The sequence below is a fragment of the Mandrillus leucophaeus genome, unplaced genomic scaffold (genome assembly GCF_000951045.1).
Source record: "Mandrillus leucophaeus isolate KB7577 unplaced genomic scaffold, Mleu.le_1.0 Scaffold198, whole genome shotgun sequence".
In the NCBI taxonomy this organism is placed as follows: Eukaryota; Metazoa; Chordata; class Mammalia; order Primates; family Cercopithecidae; genus Mandrillus; species Mandrillus leucophaeus.
In genome coordinates this window covers 532,366-550,492 of record NW_012102009.1, presented here as the reverse complement: position 1 = coordinate 550,492, position 18,127 = coordinate 532,366, and positions in this window count along the sequence as shown.

The window sequence follows — 18,127 nt, the reverse complement described above, 5'->3', positions numbered from 1 at the left end:
CCAGCAAATCACAGCAGGCCTACTACGATAGTGGCCAGACTGTTAAGAAAAAAGTAAATAAATAAAAAGAAAGAAAACAACAAGAACATCAACAAAAAACCCCACAAAAAATCCCATTTTTTGCTGATCTCTGAGGTTAGCAACCTCAAAGATCAAAGGTAGATAAGCCCACGAAGATGAGAACGAATCAATGAAAAACTGCTGAAAACTCAAAAAGCCAGAGTGCCTCTTCTCCTCCAAATGACTGTAACACCTCTCTAGCAAGGGCTCAGAACTGGGCTGAGGCTGAGATGGCTGAACTGACAGAAGTAGGCTTCAGAAGGTGGGTAATAATGAACTTGACAGAGCTAAAGGAACATGTTGTAACCCAGTGCAAAAAAAGCTAAGAATCATGATAAAGCAATACAGGAGCCAACAGTCAGAATAGCCAACTTAGAAGGGAGCATAACTGATCTGATAGAGTTGAAAAATACACTATAAGAACTTTACAATGCTATTACAAGTATTAATAACAGAATAGACCAAGTGAAGGAAAGGATCTCAAGCTTGAAGACTGTCTTTTGAAAATAAGACAGGCAGACAAGCATAGAGAAAAAAGAATGAACAAAACCTCTGAGCATTATAGGATATGTAAAGAGACTGAAACTATGATTGATTGGGGTACCTGAAAGAGATGTGGAGAATGAAACCAAGCTGGAAAATATACTTCAGGATATTACCCAGGAGAACATCCTTAACCTAGCAAGACAGGCCAACATTCAAATTCAGGAAATGCAAAAAATCCCAATAAGATATTCCATGAGAAGATCAGCCCAGGACACATAATTGTCATATTCTCCAAAGTTAAAATGAAGAAAAATGTTAAGGGCAGCCACAGAGAAAGGCCATGTCAGGTACAAAGGGAAATCCTCAGACTAACAGTAGACTGATCAGTGGAAAACCTATAAGCCAGAAGAAATTGGGGACCAATATTCAACATTCTTAAAAAGAATTTCCAACCCAGAATTTTATATCCGGTCAAACTAAACTTCACAAGCGAAGGAGAAATCAGATCCTTTCCAGACAAGTAAATGCTGAGGGAATTTGTCACCACCAGGCTTGTCTTACAAGAACTCCTGATGGAAGCACTAAATGTGGAAAGTAAGAACTATTACCAGTCACTATAGAAACACACTGAAGTACACAGACCAGTAACACTGTGAAGAAACACATAAACAAATCTGCAAGATAACTTGCTAGCGTCATGATGACAGGATCGAATCCACACATAAGAATAATAACTTTAAATGTAAATAGACTAAATATCCTAATTAAAAGTCACAGAGTGGCAAGATGGATAAGGAGCCAAGATCCATTAGTATGCTCTCTTCAAGCGACCCATCTCACATGCAGACACACAAAGGCTCAACATAAGAGGATGGAGGAAAATTTACCAAACAAATAGAAAACAGAAAAAAAAAGAGGTTGCAATCCTAGTGTCTGAAAAAACAGACTTTAAACTAGCAGAGATCAAAAAAGTCAAAGAAGGGCATTATACAATGGCAAGGGGTTCAATTCAACAAGAAGAGCTAACTGTCCTAAATATATATGCACCCAATACAGGAGCATCCAAATCCATAAAGCAAGTTCTTAAAGATGTAAAAAAAGACAGACCCCCACACAATAATACTGAAGAATTTAACATCCCACTGACATTACTAGATCGTTGAGACAGAAAATTAAAAAACACATTCAGGATTCTGAACTCAGCTCTGGATGAAGTGGACCTGTCAGACATCTTCAGAACTCTCAACCTAAAAACAACAGAATATACATTCTTCTCATTGACACATGTCACATGATGTAAAATTGATCACATAATCAGAAATAGAATACTCTTCAGCAAATGCAAAAGAACTGAAGTCATAATGAGAGATGACAACGTCCTGGCGTCCCTCACTCACTCTCAGCACCTCCTTGGCCTCGGAGTCCACTCTGGCCACGCTTGAGGAGCCCTTCAGCCTGCCTCTGCACTGTGGGAGCCCCTCTCTGGGCTGGTCAAGGCCCGAACTGGCTCCCTCCGCTTGTGGGAAGGTGTGGAGGGAGAGGCACAGGCGGGAACCAGGGCTGCCAGAGGTGGTTGCAGGCCAGCGCGAGTTCCAGGTGGGTGCGGGCTCAGTGGGCCCTGCACTGGGAGTGGCTGGCAGGCGCCAGGGCCCTGGGCAGTAAGAGACTTAGCACCTGGGCCAGCAGCGGAGGAGGTTGCACCAGGTCCCCCAGCACTGCCAGCCTGCAGCTCCGCCTGCGGCCCTGGCGTGGGATCCACCAGGTGAAGCCAGCTGGGCTTCTGACTCTAATGGGGACTTGGAGAAACTTTTTGTCTAGCTAAGGGATTGTAAGTACACCAATGAGCACCCTGTGTCTAGCTCAAGGTTTGTAAATGCACCAATCAGGGCTTTGTATCTAGCTAATCTAGTGGGGACTTGGAGAACTTTCTGTCTAGCACTCTGTGTCTAGCTAAAGTATTGTAAACGCACCAATTAGCACTCTGTGTCTAGCTCAGGGATTGTAAATGCACTAGTCAGCACTCTGTCAAAATGGACCAATCAAGTCTCTATAAAATGGACCAATCAGCAGGATGTGGGTAGGACCAGATAAGGGAATAAAAGCAGGCTGCCCAAGCCAGCAGTGGCAACCCACTTGGGTCCCTCTCCACACTGTGGAAGCTTTGTTCTTTGGCTCTTTACAATAAATCTTGCTGCTGCTCACTCTTTGGGTCCATACTGCCTTCATGAGCTGTAACACTCACCACAAAGGTTTGCAGCTTCACTCTTGAAGCCAGCAAGACCATGAACCCACCAGAAGGAAGAAACTCCGAACACATCCAAACATCAGAAGGAACAATTCCAGGTGCACCACCTTTAAGAGCTGTAACACTCACAGCGACAGTCAGTGGCTTCATTCATGAAGTCAGCGAGACCAAGAACCCACCAATTCCAGACACAATAACAGTCTCTCAGCCACAGTGCAATCAGATTAGAACTCAAGATTAAGACATCCAGTCAAAACCACACAACTACATAAAAATTGAACAACCTGCTCCTGAATGACTCTAGGGTAAATAATAGAGTAAAGGCAAAAATCAAGAAGCTCTTTTAAACTAATGAGAACATAGAGACAACATACCAGAATCTCTGGGATACAACTAAAGCAGTGTCAAGAGGAAAATTTATAGCACTAAATGCCCACATCAAAGAGCTAGAAAGATCTCAAATTCAAAACCTAACATCATGACAAAAACAAGCAAACAAACAAACAAACAAACTAGAGAATCAAGAGCAAACAAATCCCAAAGCTAGAAGAAGACAAGAAAGAACCAAGATCAGAGATGAACTAAAGGGGATAGAGACACGAAAACCCCTTCAAAAACTCAATGAATCCAAGAGCTGGTTTTTTGAAAAAGTTAATAAAATAGACTCGTAGCTAGAGTAGTAAAGAAGAAAAGAAAGAGGAAGCAAATAAACACAATTAGAAATGATAAAGGGGATATCATCACTGACCCCATAGAAATACAAGCAACCATCAGAGAATACAAGTACCTTTATGTACATAAACTAGAAAATCTAGAAGAAATTGATACATTCCTGGACACAAACACCCTCCAAAGACTGAACCAGGGAGAAACTGAATTCCTGAATAGACCAATAACAAGTTCTGAAATTGAGCAGTAATAAATAGCCTAGCAACCAAAAAAATACAAGGACCAGATGGACTGATAGCTGAATTCTACCAGAGGTACAAATAAGAGCTCCTACTATTTCTACTGTAAGTATCCCCAAAAAATGAAAAGGAGGACTCCTCCCTAACTCATTCTATGAGGCCAGCATCTTCCTAATACCAAAACCTGGCAGAGATACAACAACAACAAGAAAAGAAAACTTCAGGTTGATACTCTTGATGAACATCGATGGAAAAATCTTCAAAAAAATATTGGCAAGCTGAATCCAGTAGCACATCAAAAAGCTTATCCACCACAATCAAGTAGGCTTCATTCCTAGGATGCAAGGTTGCTTCAACGTATGCAAATCAAGAAATGTAATTCATCACAAAAACAGAACTAAAGATAAAACCCAGCTGGGCACAGTGGCTCATCACCTGAGGTCAGGAGTTCGATACCAGTCTGGCCAAAATGGTGAAACCCCATCTTTACCAGAAATACAAAAATAGCTGGGAGTAGTGGCACACACCTGTAATCCCAGCTACTTGGGGGCTGAGACAGGTGTATCACTTGAACCCAGGAGGCGGAGGTTGCAGTGAGCCAAGAGCATGTGACTGAACTCCAGCCTGGATGACAGAGTAAGACTCAATCGCAAAAAAAAAAAACAAAAAAAAAACAACAAAAAAAACCCCCACGATTATCTCAATAGATGCACAAAAGGCCTTCAGTAGAATTCAACATCCCTTCAAGTTAAAAACTCTCAATAGACTATGTATTGAAGGAACATACCTTAACATAATAAGAACCACATGTGACAAACCCACAGCCAATATCATACCATATGCACAAAGGCTGAAAGCATTCCCTTGAAAACCGGCATATGACAAGGATGCCCACTCTCACCACTTCCATTCAATATAATTTTGGAAGTTCTGCCCAGGGCAGTCAGGCAAAGGAAAGAAATAAAGCATATTCAAATAGGAAGAGAGGACATCAAACTATCTTTGTTTGCAGATTATATGATCCCATACCCAGAAAACCCCATCGTCTCAGCCCAAAATTTCCTAAGCTGATAAGCAACTTCAGCAAAGTCTCAGGATACAAAATTAATATGCAAAAATCACTAGCATTCCTATACAGCAACAACAAACAAGCTGAGATTTAAATCATGAATGATCTCATATTCACAATTGCCATTAAAGGAATAAAATACCTAGGAATACAGCTAACAGGGGAAGTGAAAGATCTCTTCAAGGAGAACTACAAACCACTTCCCAAATAAGTCAGAGAGGACATAAACAAATGGAAAAACATTCCATGCCCATGGATAAGAAGAATTGATACCATGAAAATGGCCATACTGCTTAAAGAAAATTATAGGCTCTATGCTATTCCCATTAAATTACCATTGACATTCTTCACTGTATTAGAAAAAACTATTTTAGAATTTATATGGAACAACAGAAGAGCGTAAATACCTAAGACAATCCTAAGCAAAAAGAACAAAGCTGGGGACATCATGCTACTTGACTTCAAACTATACTACAATGATACAGTAACCAAAACAGAAAACAGCATGATACCAGTGCAAGAACAGACACATGGAACAATGGGACAGAATAGAGAACTCAGAAATAAGGCCACAGACATACAACCATCTGATCTTCGGCAAACCTGACAAAAACAAGCAATGGGGCAGGTATTCCCTATTTAATAAATTGTGTTGGGAGAACTGACTAGCCATATGCAGAAAATTGAAACTGAACTTCTTTCTTATGCCATATACAAAAATTACCTCAAGATGGATTAAAGACTTAAATGAAAAACCCAAAACTATAAAAACCCTAGAAGAAAATTTAGGAAATACCATTCAGGACAAATTGGATCTAATTAAAGATTAGAAATACCATTTGACCCATTACTGGGTATACACCCAAAGGAGTATAAATTATTCCATTACAATTAAAGATTGAATTTGTCCAATTTTGCTTTCATTTCCATTGCTTTTGGCATTTTCATTATAAAGTCTTTGCCCATTCCTAATTAAAGAAACTATCGTCAGAGTGAACAGACGTCCTACAAAATGGGAGAAAATTTTTGCAATCTATCCATCTGACAAAGGTCTAATATCCAGCATCTACAAGGTAGTAAAACAAATTCACAAGAAAAAATAAACAACCTCATTAAAATGTGGACAAAGGGCATGAACAGACACTTCTCAAAAGAACACATACATGTGGCCAGCAAACATGAAAAACAGTTCAACATCGCTGATCATTAGAGAAATGCAAATCAAAAGCACAATGAGATACCATCTCATATTCAGTCAAAATGGCTATTACTAAAAAAGTCAAAAAACAACAGATGCTGATGAGGTTGTGGAAAAAAAGAAATGCTTTTACACTATTGGTGGGAGAATAAATTACTAGTTCAACCATTGTGGAAGATAGTGTGGAGATTCCTCAAAGACCTAGAGGCAGAAATACCATTTTACCCATTACTGGCTATATACCCAAAGGAATATAAATCATTCTGTTATAAAGAAATATACATGCATATGTTCACTGCCGCACTATTCACAGTAGCAAAGACATGGAATCAACCTAAGTGCCCATCAATGATAGACTGGATAAAGAAAATACGGTACATATACACCATGGAATACTATGCAGCCATAAAAACAAATGAGATTACATCCTTTGCAGACACATGGATGGAGTTGGAAGCCATTACCCTCAACAAATTAAGACAGGAACAGAAAACCAAACACCACATGCTCTCACTTATAAGTGGGAGCTAAATGATGAGAACACATGGACACGTACAGGGGAACAACACACACTGGGGCCTTTTGGTGGGAGGCAGGAAGAGGGAGAACATCAGGAAGATTAACTAATGGATGCAGGGCTTAATACCTAGGTGATGGGATGATCTGTTCAGCAAACCACCATGACGCACATTTACCAATGTGTGCATCCTGCATGTGACCCCTGCACATCCTGCACATGCACCCATGAATTTAAAACAAAATATGAAGAAAAGAAAAAGAGAACAGAAGTGTATAAGACAAATACTCAGAGGAATCTCATAAACTGATTTTCACAAAACCTATATGAGAAAAAGAGGCCAGAACATTCCAGTTGACTAGGATTGCTGCCTGATTTCATTAAGCATGACCTGATCTCTTTTACTTCCTGGAAAAGTGCTATTGTCATAGTACTTTTAATGTGGTTTTACTTCCTTCCAAGAAAAGCTTCACACAATTCTGTCATAGGGTTTTTTTTTTTTTTAAAGTAAATCTTTGCGATGACAGCTCAAAGGCTATTGAATCCAAAATACACTAATCTTTTCCCAAATTCTGCTTTATATGAAAGGGAAAAAAATCCTAACAGACTCCCAATTCAATATATACAGATTCCCAGTACTTCATTTTTTTTTTAAAGGATATTTTTACTAAAACTCATTAGCCTTTTATATATTATGCTTATTCTAATTTTCATCTAACACACTGAACTATGAGTCAGTTCAAATAAGATTTAAAATAAGACTTCATTTTCATTGCACAGAACTACTCTTAATTGCATAGAACCAGTTTATACTGCCTTTATCCAATTAAGACAAAAGGTAGAAAGGATAATTTAAAATAAATCAAAACAATCAAATACTGCATTTTAAGTTTCACTTTACTTGGTGTTTGGGCTTCAGTTTTGTTTTGTTTTGTTAAGTGAGACTTAGAAAAATAATGAATTTAAAGAAACCACTTCTCAGTTTGAGAAATGCTATACAGATTTTTCTCAGGAAGAGTTTGACTTTATCTCAGCGAAAGAGCCCTGAGCAGTGAGATAAGAGAAAATCAGCTTGTCTTTTTGGCTTCTTTTCTAAGTAGCTGAAATTGTTTCCTCATCTGTAAAATTAGTTATTTCGACAATCACGAAATTCCTTCTACTGCCTACATGTTATGAGGCTATATAAGGATTTTTAAAATTAGCTTCAATTTGAAGTGTAATTTTGATCTGCAACACTTCTTCTAAGCAATTGTTACTTTTAGTCATTTTATTATTGAGAAATGTTGTTTGATACATTCAGGCCATTAAAATATTTCAGAGCACTACCAAAGTATTAAGAGTGTTTTCTTTAAACAACGTTAACTCTGCTATGTTGTTAAGAAATAGAGACTGAGAGATCTAAGAATTCACTTATTAATAAACCATTACCAATAATATTATATGCTGGTTTGAGGCTTTACATTTTACCTTATTAAAGTCATCTTTCCATTTCAATAAAACTCCTTCATAAGTACTTTTAAATTATGATTTAAAATCTTAATGATGTTTACTTCTTCCAAATCTGTGAATTCAGAATAATTCTCCTTTTTTAACTACATAAACAATACTGAAAAGAACATCTTGCCCTTAAATTTTTATTTGCATTCCCATATATTTCCATTGGAAGAGATGATTGAGAAGCAGTTTCAGAGCCCTACATAAATATATATTTCCACTGCTTTGCTGTGGAACCAAGAGCATTAGTAACATACTATAAATAAAAAATGATGGCATGGATTACAAGTAAATTTCTCTAGTATAAAAGTTTATTTAGAGGTGGACCCATCATATGTAAGACATGTTTGTGATTCAGCGTTGTGCCTCACTCAGACCCTCAGAGGGCATAATCAAGGCTATTATCTTGTCAGTTCTACTCTCCTCTAGACTTCCGGAGATGACAAAATAAGTCTTGGTTCGAAAAATACGTTTTTGAATGAATTCTGTTCTGACAGAGTTGTTGACAAAAAGTGTATTGGGATTCCACAGCTATGTGAAAATATTTTGGGGACATAATAGTTTATCTAAAAATAAAGGCTTAAAGTAAATAATACACAGGTAGTTGTATACTTTTTCTAAGTAGGTAAATATGTATGTCTCTGCTTCACATTTAATATTCTGAGAGAATCTGATAATACCTATTCACAAAACAATTGCACAAAGTAACGCCTATATTTTGAGATTATTATATTATTCACATAATCCCTGCTATGGTTCAGATATTTGTCCCCTCCAAACTCATGTCAAAATTTGATCCTCAGTGTTGGAAGGAAGTGGGACCTAATAGGAGGTGTTTGGGTCATGGAGGCAGATCCCTCATGAATAGATTAATGTCCTTCGTTTTGGGAGAAGCAGTTCTCACTCTACTAATTCCAGAGAGAGTCCGCTGTTAAAACAAAAACAAAAACTGGCACCTCCCAGCCACCCCTTCCAGCTTCCAGCTTCTTTTTGTGCCATGTGGCCTCCACCCTGAGTGGAAGCGGCCTGAGGCCCTCACTAGAGGCAGATGCTCAATCTTGAACTTTTCAGCCATCAGGATTGTGAGCCAAATAAACCTTTTTTAATTTATAAACTACCTAATCTCAGATATTCTGTTATGGCAATACAAAATGTCTAATTGTTAATAAACATGTACTAGAATTCTATATGAAGAATGGTACCATAAGCCAGACATCCAAAGGATCCAGAGGCTACTAACTTATAGTTTAATTAATCTCTGCAGATGTGTGACCTTTAATAACATAAACAATCATTTCAAAAAATAAAATGTCAGAACTCATATTTTGTTATCTTCTTTTCCTGAATTCTATCCATTTCTATTGAAATTGCCTTTAACTTTTTAAACCAAAGATTTCTTCCAGATAATAAAAGGAATAAATCCATTTTTAAAATGTTGTAAAATAAAGAAATGCATAAAGAAGAAAGTAATGGAGCAACTATCATCACACTGTGCAGAAATACCCTTATAAACGTGCTTCCATAATTCCTGTCTTTTTTCTATAAGTTTTTTTCATTTACAATTCATATGTCAAGATACCTTCTTCTGACTCCTTTCTTATCTATTCTTCTCTGAATGTTTGTAATCACACTGTATATATAATTTGTGTGTTGCATTTTTCTCAACATTACTGATTATTAAAAGCATTTTATGTCATTAAAGCACTCTTCATTTTTAATTACTACATAAATATTTTATTGTGCAACTGTACCGTGATTTACTTCCTCTAATTCAGAATATTTGAGGAGGTTTTATTTTTGACTGCATAAGTAATACTGTAGTAAAAATACCTGCTTACAATTTTTTTTTTGCATTTCTTATTATTTCCTAATGATAGATTTCTATAAGTGGTATTAATGGCCACAAGGTATAAATGTTTTAGGCTTTTCAATCAAACTATAGTATCTACCAATTTACATTATTAAGTTTTAATGAAAATAATGATTATTAAATATATAATAAAAATAAAAATATCAAACATTAATAGATGTACTTTATTAGTTTATATGATAAGGAATCCCAAGATATACAATTTGGTTCTCATCCCAATAAAGTGTCTCATGAGCGACAGCTTTTGTTTCACCAGTGGTTTATATATATGTGTTAAGACAGGTTGAAATAACACAGTCAATATACGACTTCCTTGAAAAAGGAGAAGAAATAAAAAGCAAAATCTTGCTTATTTCTCATCTTCAAACTATTTAATTTTATGTAGATATGCTCATCATTTTGAAAAAGACATATATCAGACATACTTAATATTAAGTCAATCATTTCAAGGTGTTTTTTAAAAATGAGTTTTTCTGTGTTTCTCCTCCAGCAGTAACATAAATGCAAAGGAAAAATAAAGGAAGAGTGCACCTTCATGGGAAAGTAGGCAGCTAAGGGAAGCAGTAGTGTTTGGGAACCTGATTTACTTGGATCTCAATTCATGGGCTAACACAATTTTGCATGAACATATACATTTTTATCCATTTAAAAATCCAAGTCCCTAAAGCTTTAGACTTCTGGCCCTTTTAAACTTAAATATGGCATATTTTAGATTTTCTCTTCTCATACTATGAAAAGTTTTAGCTTAAAACTATAAAATTATATACTTTTTTCTTCAGTAATCATCGGTATTGCATATTACTTAAGTGGATGGGAATCTAAGTTGAACCACCTAGGTTCAAATCTCAACCCTACCATTTACCAACTGGGTGGCACAAGAAAAGTCATTTGTTCTGTGCCTCAGATTTGTCATTTTTAAAATGGAGATAATAATGGTATCTATCTCTTAGGATTGCTATTAGAACTAAGTGAGTTATGCTTGCAAAGTGCTTGAACCACTTGCCTTACCTGGCACGTGGTATTGAGCGTTAATGACCATCAGTGCCATCAGACATTATTAACTGCAGGATCCTAGGAACACACTTGTAATGTATACAGAACCTGAATGGACAGAGAGTGAGATATATGATAATACGGTATAGCATGTATTAGGTACTAAGTGAATGTTATGGGTAAAAGAAATTACAAGACTGCCATGGAGGAAAGACTTACTAAAGGATAACACTCCCTGGGTAGGCCCCTCCCAGAAAAGGTGGGCCTTAGCAGAACTTTGAAGAAAAGAGACTTGGAACAAAAGTGGAAGAGCATTTTAGGCAAAGAAAATGTTGAGAAACATTTGATATGCTCTGGGAGCAATGAATAAGCCAGCTGTGCTATCACAAAAATGTTCATCTAGAAAGCAATCAGAAAGTGAAGGACCTTGCGTGGTAAACCACCCAGGAATTGATTGCCTGTAAGTATCTAGAAGCCACTGAGTGTTCTGAGATGAAGGACAAATGACAGTAAAATGTGAAGGAGATTAATATATTGTTAATTTTAAAAGGTGAGTTGGATTGGGAGATATTACAGACAAAAAATTAAAAACTCGTCATGAGGTGACATCATAAAGAGCTGGTATTAAGTTGGCACAAAAAATAAGTGCAGTTTTGCCATTAAAAGTAATGGCAAAGTTTTAGTGGCAAAAACTGCACGTATTTTTGTGCCAACCTAATAATTCATAGTCTTCCTCCCTAGTAATTATTTACTCTTCGTGAACTATCACTTAGGAAAAAAAGGCTTGCCCAGTCTCAGTTGAGTTTGGCTTTACACTTTATGCTCTTTTTTGAGAGTAGAGTTCTGACAAGTATGTTAGCTTCTTTCTCAAACCTGTAGCCCTTATCCAACAAAGAGAGAATAAGAATTTAAGGGACTTAGGCCGGGCGCAGTGGCTCAAGCCTGTAATCCCAGCACTTTGGGAGGCTGAGACGGGTGGATCACAAGGTCAGGAGATCGAGACCATCCTGGCTAACACGGTGAAACCCCGTCTCTACTAAAATGTACAAAAAACTAGCCGGGCGAGGTGGCGGGCGCCTGTAGTCCCAGCTACTCAGGAGGCCGAGGCAGGAGAATGGCGTAAACCTGGGAGGCGGAGCTTGCAGTGAGCTGAGATCCGGCCACTGCACTCCAGCCTGGGCGACAGAGCGAGACTCCGTCTCAAAAAAAAAAAAAAAAAAAAAAAAAAAAAAAAAGAATTCAAGGGACTTGATACAATTTGAAAACTCAGATATTTAATAAAGTCTTATTCATAGTTCAGTGGCCTATCAGCACAAATGTCATGAGACTGGTAGGAGTGATTCTTAGGCTTGTACAAATTAGTGGGGGTTTTTGGATAAACAGGGACCTGACTATTGGGTTAGCAGAAAACCCACAGTGCTAAGATCTTGGAGGTCAATGATGAGTTTTCAGATGTCCTTGGGAAATCTGAAAAATGGCTTATGATGTTAAAACACAATCAATTGAGGGATACTTCTAGGAGACACTACAGAACATTGTTCTTTGTAAATTTTGAGAAGACAATTAGCTATCAACTGTCTTTTTTCTAACACAGAAGATTTACTAGTTAGATGTGATCTCTTAAAACCTCTCTGAAAAACAAACACTAGCCAATGTACCTAAGTGTAAAAAAAAAAAAAAAAAAAAGAAAGAAAATCAGGATATTTATGGACATGAGGAAATGAAAATATATGAAATATGCAATATGCTCTGCTTATTTTTATAGACTTTTATTTAATGGAATTTTCTCTTTGTAAGTGCAGTGAAATATTTTTTCACTGAAAAGTCTATTATCTTAAGAGTGTAATAAGATCAGCATAAAGGAGGTAGAGAGATGTGTCTATTTCTCAGGCCAAAACGAAGCCTTGTAGGTATAATTCATTCTGCAAATGTATTGGAAGGCTATTTTTAAACCCTTCTGTTATTGTGATTGTGTGATATTATGAAACTTTGCTGCTGAATTACTATTGACCCTGGAAAGTCTCTGCAAGTCACTGAAACTCAGTTTCCTAATCTATTTTTAAAAAAGGGTAAAAACAGCAGGAAAGTGATGAAGGCATATTCCATTAAATGCTTATAAGGCTTTTTGCAAAACATAAAATGTTGATAATCACTTCTCCAACAAGAGTTCACTTACTGTAAAATGATGTGGCTTGCCCAGTTCTTTAGAGACTGCTCGGGCCAAGTGGTATTCTTTTACCTGAATTGTGTGCTGAATAGCATCCTCCCTTCAACTAGCAGAGTCTGAAACCAAATGAGTGTTCAATTACTATGACACTTCTCTTCTAAGGTGAGCCCATACAGACAACGATAATAAGAGTCCCAATTAAGCTGAAATTCTCTGCGGATTTATTTGTGTTTTACTGCTATGGACAATTCTGAGAGGGGCTCTGGATGCTAAACATTGATTAAGTCTGAAGGACTTCATTTTCCTTTCTCTTTCTCCCATCTCCCATTTTTAGTCATTCTCTGAAGCCCCCTCGACTGTACAAACTAACACCAAGCCCCAGAGTTTCCTTTTGATGAAAGCCCTGATTGTCCAACCTTGCTCTACATTTTCAGTCTGCCATTTGCTAACATATTACATGACCAGCTGAGCCACCGAGCTAGAATAAACAGAATGCACTTTAGCATACAGGGATATTTTGCAAGAGATATATTCTCAAGTCTTGGAAACTTAACTGTGTGTTACCATATTGTCTTCCTTATGCTCCTTCTGTTTCTTAATTTCACACATCACTCCTTTCTTTGAAGAAATTTTCCCCCAATGTGTTAAGAAACTGAGTCATGTCCTAAATTCTGTGGAAAAACTCAGGAGGGTGGGAGGAGGTTTAGATCTGCAAAGAGCGATCTTGAAAGAGCGATCTTGTTTTCTCTCAATAAGTTAATCAACCTGGCCATTTCACATGCGAGTTAATATAGGTGAAAGTACTTTTAAAACTTTAGTGTCATACAAATATGGATTATTCCAGGATTCCTATTCAGCTGGGGGCTACAGTTGGGTCACATCTCAGTCCTTTCATACTCACCGGGCTCATTTTAGGTGAAGTGGTTTTCTTGAAGTTCTAAAGCTGAAGTTTCAGCTTCAACAGGGCCTTTTACGCTTTGAGTGGTAGACAGACCCTCATTTGCAGGGAGATTACCCTTGTTCGACTGCAGGGGTTGGGGATAGCTCACTAATCAGCTGGTCACAAGACGGAAGTGTATCTCTTTGGATGTTAAAATACATTTGTTTATTCTAAATCAGTGGCTCAGCTCATCATGTGGCACGCTGGCCTTTCAGGCTTGTATTCTCTCTCACTCAAACAGATTTTTTTTTTTTTTAAGAATGAATTCTCTCCAATCTCAGAAATAGAGAACTGAGCTATAACTAAAAACTGTTATTGAAGCCGGTAATTTTTTTCACCTTCATAATTCTCTGTTTCTCGGCTACATTCTGTGCTGTCCTGACATATGTTAATCAATGCATTTGTTACCACACAGCTTGACTATTGCATTTCTCTGGTGGCTGGCTTATCATCGTCTATAATTATTTCAACTCCAATTAATTCTGAACTTCTTTGCAAGGTTATTTACTTGCTTTAAGCAATAAGACAACATGGCACCTCTTTGATTTCTAAGCATCTGGTCAACTACAAATTGAATTCAATGCCCTCTTCTTTGGTTGAGCAGTCTATTTCAGTGACCCTTCTCACTTGATCACTGGTATTAGTGGTCACTGGTCTATCTGATAGGAAAAAAAAATGCTTCTGATGAGACAAATACTCTCATTATGACACTCTTGAAGGCTACAGACGTAATACTGGAAGTAACACAAAAATGAAAGAGGGGAACAGATGAAAAACGTTTATGGAGGTGTGTTTACTCATGAATCCAAAGAGATAATCTGATAGTTTGTGTTTTAGATCCAGCTTAGGGAAAGAAGAGAAACCTATAATGTCCCAGGTATAATTTTAGTGGCTTTAGTATCATTGGATTATTTCATCATCATGCCAGTTATTGAGAAGTAAAAATTACTTGCCTTCCATAACAGATAGGCAAAGATAGTCTCAGAGACAGTAAATAAGGATCTGCTCAGGGACACACAAGTAGTAAGTGGCAGTGCCCAGACTGGAATCCAGGCTTTCTGACCACAATACCACTACAGAAAGAGCTAGAAGTAATAAAATTTTATAGATTAAGGTGTATAAGGGAGTGGGAATAGTGTACCCAGAGGTATAAAATGCAAGAATCAGAATCAAAGGGAAACAAGTCTCAAAATGCAAGTCCTCAAACAAGGTTGTTAATTGATAGACAGAATAACATAGAAATAGATCTAGATAGACCTAAAGCTTTTTTCTGTCTCTTTAAAAAGTGAATATTTTTAGTTTTGCAGCCTATATAGTCTTTTTCTAAACTACTCAACTCTGGCCTCACAGTGCAAAAGCAGCCACATATGTCAACAAAAGGGCATAGCTATGTTCCAAGAAAATTTTATTTATACACATGGGTCCAGTTTTTCAGGCCATAGTTTTCAGGCTCCATAGTCTAGACCAATGTTTCCAAACACAGTGTGATACCATCACCTCAGGGGTTGTTTGGAAATGAAGGGGGAGCTTTTTTGATGATTACCCTCATGGGAGTTAAGGAAATATATTTAATGGCCAGGAATGCTGAAAATCCTGCACAAATCCTGGGACAGTCTCATCTAAGCTAGAATTTCCCCACCTTAAATGAAGATAGCACCCCCATTGGGAGACACTGAATTAGGCGAATTAGACAACATATGCATTAAAAATCAAAACCTTTATTCTCATTTGCAACTAACAACAATCAGTAATAGGACGTGAAAAGAAGGAAGACTTTCTGGAAAGAGAAGGGCCTTTTGAAATGACAACAACCTTCTGTGAATGAAGTTTTCCTACCAAGTAGCTGTGTGTCTTAAACAGTGTCCTTGATGTTTCTGAGCCTATCTCCTATCAATAAATAGGGAATAATCATAACTACTTCACCAAGTTACTATAAAGATTTAAGGAGAAGATACATGTGAAATGACTAGCGTGGGGCATAGATTGTGTAGGGGCATAGATTGTGTAGACTCGTGCTGTCCAAAATAAATATAATGTGAGTCACATGTATAATTTTAAATATCTGCTAGCCACACAAACCAAAAAAGGTAAAAAGAAGCAAACAGATAAAATTAGTTTAATATTGTACCTAACCTGGATATATCAAAAATACTATCACTTCAACATTAAAAAATATCAGAAATTTATTAATAATATATTTTGCACTCTTTTTTTCTAGGTTTCCAAAATCTGATGTGTATTTCATCCTGACAGCATATCCCAATTTGATTCAGCCACATTGTAGACACTCATGTAGCTAGTAGCACAGGTGTAGATATAAGATAAGATTATATTCTTCTCATTCCTTCAGTTCACAACAGGTCACTGACTCCTAGTGAATGTGGGGCATCACACCTTGTCATACCCTTTTCCCAAGACCCAAAATGGAGAATGACCCACAACCCTTGCAAAATGGGTCTTCTAGTACTTTCCAGGTTTTTGTTATGAAGCACTTCTTAGGCTGCACTCCCCAAATTTAACTGAATGTGAAATTAAAATAATGGTACATTCTCCATATTAAAACCTCCTGATGTTCAAGAAACAAATACAGCCAGAAGGCCTGTATTTTGTGGTGCCTCTTTAACAACCTCTGTATTGAGCACTTTTCTGAATAGCAATGCAATAAATTTGATTACCCAAGAGTATCCTGTAACTTTAATATCTCAGCTCCCACTAAGAAAATACTTTTAAGAAATCTAGCAGAAGGGTAGTCATAGTCACACAATTGGTTGAAAATGATTAAACAAGCCCTGTTGGTGGCCCATCGATGTTTATGATTAATGTAAGTTTAATCATCAGCATGTCATAAGATTTCAGCTCTTCTAATTTGCTTTTTTCCCTACTGAAACAAATGAATTCCTTCTCTCTTAGTGTTTTGAATCTTGCCAGTCGAAGAAATTTATAAAAAGAATATACATGTGTAGAGGTGCTGTATTTCAAAATGTCTATATGCTATAAACTCATCCCCATTAAGCTCATATGCCCCGTGCTTCGTTTGGCATAGATAGTTGAAGAGCAAAAGATGGAACCCAGAAGTTATCCCCCCCTTTTCTTTCTCTAATTATTTTGAGCTGAATTCACTGAAAATGAATATGAATACATTTCCAGCTTTTAGGATTATGGAGGCGCCTAAAGCCTGCAGTGACTTTCATTAAAGCAGATGCTCTCGCCCGAGCGGCTTGACTCTGCAGGTTCCAGGCAGACTGATTGAAGCCGGCACCACTTGGAGAGAGGCAGGTCTTTTTGGGAACATGAGCAGTTCAGGAAAAATACTGTTTTGTTTGATTCTGTTTTCCACCCTAGTAAGATTTTGCCTTCCCCAAAGACATTCCTTATCTTTTTATTTGTCTGTGTTGTTTTGTTTTTTAATAAGAGGCAGGATGAGGAAAGATAATATTTGCTTAGTTAAAAGGACTCCTGTCTAAAAACTTGAACCTCCATATATAATGGTGATTGCACCAATTGATGCAATTGGGTCAGACTCTCAACTTCTTAAGCCCTCACCCCAACACTGTCTCTGTCACTCTCTCACTCTCTCACTCTCTCCCCCGACCCCCTCTCTCACACACACACATATCACACACACTCCAACAACTGTTGGTTAGGAAATGTGAGAAACAAACATTTGTCTAAAAAAGGTCCTTTGGGACAGTTCCTAGAATATTGATCTGCTTAGAGGCAAGAGGAGCTAATGAATTTCAATCCATATGGACTGCCAATGAGGGTCTTGCAAAGTCTGGAACACCTACTGATGAACCTGTTTAATATCTTAAACCCAGTGCCTCCACATGGATGATGCCCACCCAGCTGCCTATCCAGAAGAGTAATGTCATTGTTTGTTTTGCACATGCCAGGAGGAAGTCTCTACTGATTCCCTAGATGACAAAAGTGCAGCAAGGGCTTTCTCTCCCGCCCCTTTGGCAACAAGAAAACTGCCCCTCCAGATGATAGGGTCCTTCCCCGCTTCCTGCAGGTAACTGTCAGTCAGGCGGAGTGTGAGGTATGATAATTCCATCTGCGCCATTCGGATTGTCAGCTGCATTGTTCTGCTCAGTGTGCTGTGGATTGTGAAAAACAACCAGGACGGATGATTTTAAGTAATTGCTCTGACAGAGACTGATTACTACAGTAACAACAGTCA